General features: G+C 37.0%; 1 long non-coding RNA gene across 1 annotated transcript; it reads right to left on the reverse strand.

The window, feature by feature from the left end:
• Positions 1-375: 375 nt before the first annotated feature.
• On the reverse strand, positions 376-9,094 carry LOC122311682. Its single transcript, XR_006242844.1, has 2 exons — positions 8,784-9,094; positions 376-945 (listed from the first exon to the last, which is right to left on the reverse strand). It is a non-coding gene; the product is annotated as an uncharacterized LOC122311682 (long non-coding RNA).
• Positions 9,095-9,838: the final 744 nt, after the last annotated feature.

The following is a 9,838-nucleotide window of genomic DNA, read 5'->3' on the forward strand; positions in this document are numbered from 1 at the left end:
ATGATAAGTATAATTTTCTTTGAATAATATTATTACTTTAAAAATAATACTTTATTAAATAGGTGCCGACAAACTGATTACTTGATTAAAAATTTAACTCCACATCTTAAATATTATTTTAAAGTTTATAATATATTTAATAACAATAATAACAAAATAATAAGTTTACTCCATAATTTTGTGTTCTTTTTTTTTTTATGCAAATAGTTTTTTTTCCATTCATGTATCTTAATATATAAATATATTTATATAGAAGTGATAAGGCGGGCAACTGAAATGTTTGTTTTTGTTTTTTTGTATTTTTTAATAAAAGTATAGTGCATTTATTAATAATGGACATTATAACTCTGACCTGAAACATATATTACATGCAAATTACAACATTAATAGCTCTCCAGTATATAATAGTACTGGCATGGTCTAGTCCAAGCTGCATATCTCTACAAACTCATAGTCTGAGAGACAACATAACTTTGTCCAAGACAAAGTGAAACAAACCTCATACTCCATCTAAAACAGAGTAGATGACACACTCTATGGAAATATGTCCAAGCGACAATGTGTTCTTTTTTTTATTTTTTTATTTTCTAAAACAAAAGACATTACAAAAATTAAAAATACATGGGAAAATAATGAACTACAGCTTGAAAAGTTGTAGATCCGTTTCTTCAACCTTGGAGGAGCATAAAAAAAAACGAACAACTATGATGGCGCGTGAGAGCCACGCGCCACCTAGGAGTATGGAGGACAATCAGATTTGAAGTAACCGTTGACCCTGGACCCAGAATAGTCGCGCATGAAGGTAAAAGAGCACCTCTAAAGGAGGCGCGTGGGTTTCACATGCCCTCTTTGGACTGCATGTGTGGCTCACGCATTGTTCTGCTCTGCATGTGTGGTGGTTGCCAGATCCAGAGAGCAACAAATCGCCTTCCACCATACTTTTCCCTGAAAAACAACAAAAAAATAAATAAAAGAAAATAAGAAAATAAGTGAGAAGATGGAGGAGAGAAGAGGGAGGGAGGAAGAAGGGAGGAGCCGAAGCTCCTCTCCCTTTGTGTAGATCTGGTTTTGAAGGAGTTTCTAGAGAGAGGTGGGAGTCTCTTTCTCTAACTTGTTTTGGCTTTGTTCATGATACTGGCACTTTCAGGCAACCAAAGTGTTGCACAACCTATATTACTAACTATAGGGTCTGACAGTTGAGGGGAATAATTATCCCATGGTGACTCCATAGTAAACTAGCTTGTTAAAATCTTACTTAATATTGAAGGAAACGACTCGCATTCATGTAAATAAGTGCAATGAGTCCTATTTACTAGAGGAAAGGAAGTTGTGCAGAGTTTATCAAGTGATGAATATTGAAAAGTGGGAGAGAGTAAAAAGGTGAGGTGTGAAGTGGGCTTGGAAATGAAGGAAAATGAAAAAGAAAAAAATAAAATAAAATAGAAAGTGGAGGTATGCATATCATTGATGTAAGATAGAGAGAGGGGAAGAAAAGAAAATAAAAGAAAATTATTTTTTATTAATCAAGGTAAGTGGAAACCAAGTTAGTCATATGAACAAATTTGTGGATTATTTATTATTGTTATTTCATTCATGTGACAAGCTAATTATTCATGAGCGAGGCTAGGGGCCTAACACAATGAGTATAGGGGATTTACACCCTCCAATAGCATTTGACACATCTGCATTCTAATAGAAGAAAATCAAAACTGCCCTCATGTAAGTAGAGCCCATATAATCCCCCACCCCCTCATTCTCTCTCTTTCTCCTCTCTATTACATGAGTATGTCATGAGGTACATCTAAGTCATGCATGAGTCCTTTATTTTTATCACGACCCCAAGAATTGGGATAGGGAGTTATCCTAGTGGAACTCCTTTGCCCATGTTAGAGTATTTAAATTGGATGTTGAATCTCCTAGGTTGACAAAGTATAGTCAACAAGCTTCGAATAAGACCTAAGCAACTGGTTGCTGGAACAAAGTCAAATACCAAATGCTGGTAGTGCCAACTACACGTACAACAGTTTCACCAATTTAATTATCATAATGTACTCACAGCTAGCATAGATGCCTTTGATGTTATGCGGTACCGAAAAGAGCACACAACCATCGAGGAGTCATGGAGCATCTCCAGTTCACGTTAAACAAACATGTATATGTAACAAGGTTAGGTTCACATCAAGTCATGTCATGTTAAATTCAAGTGATGTTATATTCATGTACAGTCATGTTATGTACAAGTCATGTCCCTCATATTCAAGTCTATCTCATGATGCATATACGTCATTTTACTATCATGAATGCCTATGTATATTGTCGGTAGTTTAGAAGCTACTTGCTGAGATTTGTAGAAATCTTACTCGTAGTTCCAACTACCATTCCTTCTAGAATGGTAGACTATGTGTAAGAACTTGGAGAACCCACGCACAACCATTTGCAAGAGGTCGAATAGACCATACAGCAATGACGCGAAACTGATAGCGTTGATACTCCATTTTCTGGATATGATTTTGGATATTATAGCCGAGTTGCATGAGTAACTCAGTGATTTAGTTTAGTAATTTATATTTTTGGCCTATACTTATAGAGTGTCGTCTTCATTACCTATTTTGTTACAAATTTATTGGACAAGTGTTATAACATTTTGGATATGTGCTTATTATGGAATTATGAATCAAGATTATGTTTTAGGAAGTAATGTTCTCATATGTATTGCTAAAAAAAGAGTATCTACTGTGAATACTACATATTGTTAGATGCATGTTAGGTGTATTGCATATTTAACTGTCATGAACGAGTATATGTAACATTGTATTGCATGTCCCGATACTTCATGGTCTGTCAAATCTCAAGCAGAGTTTGGAAGGCATCATAGTACTTGATTTCACACCAATATTCACTTATACTACCAAGTAATTCCTTTGTCTCATATAAAGGTTTTTCTGGGTGAAGCAACGTCTCAAATTCTTATGGTTCATGTACACTTCACATGCCTCTCCATGCAAGAATTTAGCTAAATCTTCAGGGCAAAACTTTCAGCTACAAACTCCAAATCATGAGTGGGGTAGTTCTCTTCGTGATCTTTCAATTTCCTAGACGCATAAGCCATTACTCTTTGTTCTTGCATTAGAATGCATCCTAGTCAATACTTTTATACATCACTATAAACTACAAATGATTTGTGAGATTCTAGTAATGCTAATGTAGGAGTTGTGGTTAATCTTCTCTTTAGTTCCTCAAAGCTCTGCTCACACCTCTCAGTCCATACAAACTTGGCGTTCTTCCTAGTCAATGTCATGAGAGGACCTAATAATCTATAGAATTCTTCCATGAATCACCTATAATAACTAGCCAATCCCAAGAAACTCCTAACTTCATGCACCATGGTGGGATGTTGTCAATCCACAACTGCCTCAATCTTATTTGGGTCTATTGTGAGTCCCTTCCTCTGGAGATCACATGGCTAAGAAACTTAACCATCTATAGTCAAAACTCGCACTTGTTGAGTTTGGCAAACAACCTATGTTACCAAATCTTTTCCAGTACCAACCATAGTTTCCATAATCCTTGACATTCATGGAATACATTAGGATATCATCTATGAATACTACCACAAACATATTCAATAATGATCTAAACACCCTATTCATGGTGTCCACAAATGCTTCTAGTCTAAATGGCATCACCATAAATTTGAAATGACCATACCGCATCTAAAATGCTGTTTTGGTATGTCTCCTTCCTTAATCCTTAATTGGGGGGAGCCAGACTTAAAATCAATCTTAGAGAATATTGCAGCTCCCTGCGACTGATCAAACAAATGATCTATTCTCGATAAGGGATACATATTCTTTATGGTTGCCTTATTCAACTCTCAATAGTCAATGCACATTTTAAAGGTCTTATCTTTCTTCCTAACTAATAGTACTGGTGCTCCCAAGGTGATATACTTGGTCTAATAAATCCTTTCGTCATCAGCTCTCGTAATTGGCGTTTTAGCTACTTTAACTTCTCTTGGAGGTGGTAATCCTAAAAATTCCTCAAATAATTCTGGGAATTCGTCCCCTATGGATATTCCTTGTAGTTCCTTTGGCCCTCTCTCCTTAAGCACTAAATAGGCTTTGGCTCCATTCGACAAATCCTTCTTGGCTTGTAGTGAGGTAATTATTCCTAGCATTGACCGTAATTTACTACCTTGGAATACTCTATCTTCCATCCCAGGCACCTGGACCATCACCATTTGTTGTCAACAGTTAATACTTGCAAAGTGTCGAAACGACCAATCTATACCTAGTATGACGTCAAATCCAATCATACTAAACACTACCAAGTCTACCCCTATAATGAATCTGCCCACTTCTAAGGGAAAACTCTCCACCACCTTAATACATAGAATCTTTTCTCTATTTGGTAGGGCTACGAAAACCTTATCTGGCATTTGCTCCACCAAAAGCCACTTATTCTAGCGAACATAATAGACACAAATGACTAAGACACACTTAAGTGATCACATAGTAATAGAACATCCTAACTGGCCCTAAAATAACTAAAAAGCATAACTCTTATGACTATGCTCCTATAATGACTAACTAGTTAACAAAGGTTGGGGTTTTATATCTGTGATGACACCTGCTTCATGAGTCTCTAGGGCATCCTTATTAAATTCTCCCAATGCGAGAGCATACACTCTTGCTTGTGCCACCTACCTTTGATCTCTCTATCCTCCAATAAGGCTTGTTTTATGGATTGGAAATGCCTGAGGGCAATCTTTCGTAAAATTTCCTACCCGCCCATGTGTGTAGTATGAGAGTGAGGCCTGAAGACACTCCCCTTCGTGAGACGTATGAAAATGACCGTACAACTATGTTCTTCCTCCCATACATACTTCAGGGGTAGTTTGTGGGCATACACCTATCCTCATTACAAACTTTGGAGGAGAACCCAAATGGCTGCCTTCTCCCATGAACATCCTACTCTTTTGACTGGTCATAACAATCTCCAAATTACAGTGCTCAAGTTCCTTAGAGATACGTTCATTAACCTCTGAAAATCCTTAATCTCCAAGCAACCTACTTGTGTCCGTAAACGTGACTATTGCTCATCCTGAAACTTCTCCATATGCATTTCTTCTCTAGACATAAACTGAGTCGCAAACCTTCCAAGTTCCATGAATTTAGCAACATATAGTTCCACTTGCCCTTTGAAAGCAATATATTCCCTCACGTTGTCACCGTCATCACATCATCCCCTCCTTATTAGGAATTTCATACTCAAAATTTAGTAAGGACCATCCCTTGATATGACATACCCAGGGATGTTCACGAGGCAAGGCTTCCTTTGGTGTTCTTTATCAACACCAATTGAGGTGAAGACCTACCGACCTCAATCTGCCAATGGACCTTTGCATCTTCAACTAGGATAATAGCTCCCTCCTCTTGCCTCCTTCATCGGCTGCTTTTGGTGCACTCGTCTACTCTATTCTCTCACATCCTAGCTCCTCCACTAGATTCATCCTCACATGACACTGGTGAATCCTTACCCTTGTCCATTTCTTGATCATCACAATTTTAGACAATTCATTTCTCCCCTCATTGTCCTATAGTCGTGCTATCATGGTCCAACATTTCCATTATCAAGGCCCTAGCACTCTAAGAGCTTTCTTCGTCTCAGCGACATTCCTCCTCTACTTGATGGCATTTTACTTCTAGCATTGTTGATTTTTGTCGTTCTTCCATTAATCAGTGCATTATTTCTGGTGGTATGGCTACATGTCGAGCCATCCTCTTCTCTTTCACCATGATAATAGTTTGAGTGTTCTTGATATTCTAGTCTAAAAGGGCAATCTAAGGATCATTTATAGATGCACTGTTACCTTAGAATGGTCCAAACTACCCCTGCTCTGTGAGTTACAGTTCACTCATTGCAACTAGAATAAGTATAGGAATAGCTCTTATATGACCCGCTTTTTTTTCTATGTAAACTCCTAGTTTTCCATGTCTCCCCATCGCACCTTCATCAATGGGACGATTTTTGACACTAGTCTTACTTCCTTCTAGTCTACAATGCTTACAATTCTTTTCCAGTAAGTGAGGTTTGGTTGCAGGGAAGCCATATTTTGGTTAATCATTTGTGGTTCCCAAAACTCTTTCTTAACAAGGATACATGGTGCACGTTATGGATCCCTTCATACTCTGTAGGTAACACCACTCTATACGCCACTAGGCCTTCCTTCTCTATTACTTGGTAAGGTCCAATATACCTTGGGCTTAAATTTTCATCTCAACCCAAACCTTTTTACTCCCTTCTTGGGTGATGCCTTGAGATACACACAGTCACCTTACAACTGTATAATTCTTCTGCCTACTTTGGGCTGTGGCCATCCTTTCTTGTATGAACTTAATAGGATCCCCTATACCCCGCTTGAGATTTGATGGAAATTGAAATGTCGGGACATGTAACATAAACCTACATACCCTTGTACATGACAGATAAGAACACAATGCACCTAACATGCTTATAATAGTATGCAATAATTGTAGTAGAATATAATTGAATCATTGTATAGTAACAGAACTACTATTATCCCAAGTTCATAAAGCTTAATAAAGCATACCTTACTAGTCTAAAGTCCACCATACCTTACTAGTCTAAAGTCCACCAAGTAAGGTATAAACTAAAACATAACAAAGTCAACGAGTATCAACTCCTTATTACAAATCATAACAAGTCCTAATAATGAGCAAACTTCCCAAAACATATTCTTGTATTTTCTCGATGATCTCCAAAACCATCTCCAGAAACATTACTATCACCTCCAATCTTCTATCATCCTAAATAAACTTGATCCAACTAGCTTTCATCAACACCAACCTACCTAGGAGAATTGGGTCCTACTATAATTTCTACCATTTTAGGGGGAATGGTAGTTGAGACTAACATAGTGAGATTTCTTAAAATACCAGCAAGTTAACAACCAACATACACTGGGATAATATAAACATGACAAATAATAAACTAAACATCATGTGTATGCATGGATAGATTTTTCAAAAACTATATTATTCTCTCATCCAAAATCCTTAACATTTTTTAGGAAACATTAATGCATATTTTCTTATAGAAAACAAATCTTGCTTAATCAATAGCACAAAGTGCTTCGTAAATTCATATGGTATCTCTAGAGAACCGATCATCATTCTTATGGCACCTCATGGCTCCCTATTTGGCTATGTGAACCTAGTAGTTACCTCATCACAAATCTTAGGTGTGACTACGTCTTATACAGAAATCTCATAATAGTATGAATTAACCATTACTGTGAGCCTTAAGGCACACCCACCAGAGTTAGGTGTCCAACTTCACTCCAGCTACCTTTAAAAAGAACCCATTCTAAGTATGTTAACTATTTTTCATCAACCTAGGGGATTATACTCCATTCTTAATAACTCCAAAGTGGACAGATGAGTTCCACTAGGATAATCGCCCATCAAAACATTGGGTCGTGCTAAAAATATTTTCATGCTACACTCATGATAAAAGTATTTCCTGACGTGTGTTTATTTTTCGTGGCAGGTATCGTGCTTCATTCTAAAATGACATATTGTCATGTATCATGTAGAATGGCATATTTTCATGCTTTTATGCAGAGTAACATATATAGCCATGTCATGCTTCTAATCATTTAAGTGATTAAATTCTTATGACATTTCATGATAAAAGATAACATTTGTAATAGGAATGTGGTGTTTATACAAAGCCATACAAATGTTATCCAAGAGTAAGTTAGAGGTTAACTTACAAGTTCCTTGAGTTCTAAAGTCGATGCGGAAATGAGAGATGTACTAAAGTCTAGAACCATAAAACTATAGAAATTCCAGAATCTAACATACTAAAGTAATGATTACAAAATATGTCCCTTAAAGTCTCCCAAAAATGCAATTATTCCCCTAAAATTTCATTATTTGCATTTCGCCCCTAAACTTGGCAACATTTTTCAATTTCATGTATTTCTTATAAAATCATTTTTTACATTAGAATATAAAGACTCATGCAATTACCATGAAATACTTATCAAACCCGAAACATACAATGCACTAGATCGATTTCACTATGTGATTCAAGCCTATGATCTTAATGAGATCTTTTTGATCCGCAAGTTAACACTTAAAAAATGCACTGAATCAAAGCTTAATAGGATTAAACATGCATTGACTGCAAGCTTAATAGGATGCAAACACCTTAGATTCATGTCATACATAATCATATCGCCATCATTAACATAAACAACACCGTCATATAATACCCAACATGATGTTCCTAGCTTTTCCTTGGCATATGAACTCTAATAAATCATATTTTCTAATTTCTAGCATGCAAAGTACTCATTTCTAGATGGCATTAAAAATGACTTAAACAATTAATCCATGACACCACAAGATAAACTTCAATCATATTGAAATCCTATAACCGAAGTCATGCCTCATGCTCAAACTAAAACATTGAACTAAATCCTTAAAAATAATTTGCTGTTTTTCTTAGATATATACTCATGATCATCATAATCAGACTTTAGCTAAGTCCATACCACCATATTAACTCATGTCATGACCATATTTCAAGATCAATACAATCAATAACCAAAAACCTCAAGCTTGTACCGAAATCATGCTTTCAAAAATACACTCCATAAAACTCAATTCAACCTCGGTTTAATGCTTCAAATCAGTGCTTAACATGTTGATTTCACTTCCAATAAAATTAAATATTACCAGGGATCTACTCACCGAACCGAATTTTTCATGCACGCAAGAACCGAATCTCCAAGGGTGCTTACGCTAACTTCTCGGTTTCACTATTTCTCAAAGGATCACTTGGCTCACAAGAACTTGTATTATACTTGGTGATGTCGTGGGATGAAGAGAGGAAGGAAGTGTGAGGTTATAAGGCTTGGTTTGCAAAGTAACGATGGACTTGGAGATGCATATTCTCGGTGACTTGAAGTGTTTGCATGCATCCTTTCAAGTAGGTGTGCAGCTGTGTGTATGATTAATTATTACCCTAAGGACAATGACCAAGTGTGTGGAAGTGGTGCAGAAGTTTCAGATTCACATGTGGAGTCAGATGGGGTTTCAGTTTCCCAAATAAAACCAGACTCAGTTGGCTGGTTTAGGCTCAAAAGCATGTCCAACCATTCTCGATTTTGACCCTTTCATGCTATGATCTTTGTGCCCTTTCAGGTGCTGTCGTGGTGACTTCCCAATATGAAGAGAAGTGACTGAATGGTGGACACATGGTGATGGTTTGCAGGAAAATAAAGAGTTTGAGTGGGGTGCTTCAACCGAGAAGAGCACATGACCTCCACGACCTTCCTTAATCAATTTGCACAAGTGTAGGGTGTTAGATTTGGTTGTCATAAGAGTGTCGTGGAAATCTTTTCTAGACCTAAAGGCTAGCTCAACAGGCGTGGGAGAGGGGCTGAGTTGATGCAGAAATAGATGAGAAAGCATTGATATACTTGGTTGCTCATGTACCCTTTCCTGGATGCACTTGCTTGACTATTGAATAACCATGTATGAGCTACACTGGATTGGTGAGACAGATCTATGTTTTTTAAGGAAAAGATATATCGGAAAAGATACATGAAGTGGTTGGCAGCCCAAGTCCTTATCTTGTTGGGTTTTCATGGTGACAAAAGTGAATGATAAGTGACACGGCATAATGAGATGCTTCTCTAAGATTCTTAGGGCTGTAAATGTGTTCTAATCTGATCATGATGGGGTGAAACTTGGCAGAAACAATAAACACTAGGGGCGCATGGTATAGGAGCTCAAAAACTCCA

The sequence above is a fragment of the Carya illinoinensis genome, chromosome 1 (genome assembly GCF_018687715.1).
Source record: "Carya illinoinensis cultivar Pawnee chromosome 1, C.illinoinensisPawnee_v1, whole genome shotgun sequence".
NCBI classification, from domain to species: domain Eukaryota; kingdom Viridiplantae; phylum Streptophyta; class Magnoliopsida; order Fagales; family Juglandaceae; genus Carya; species Carya illinoinensis.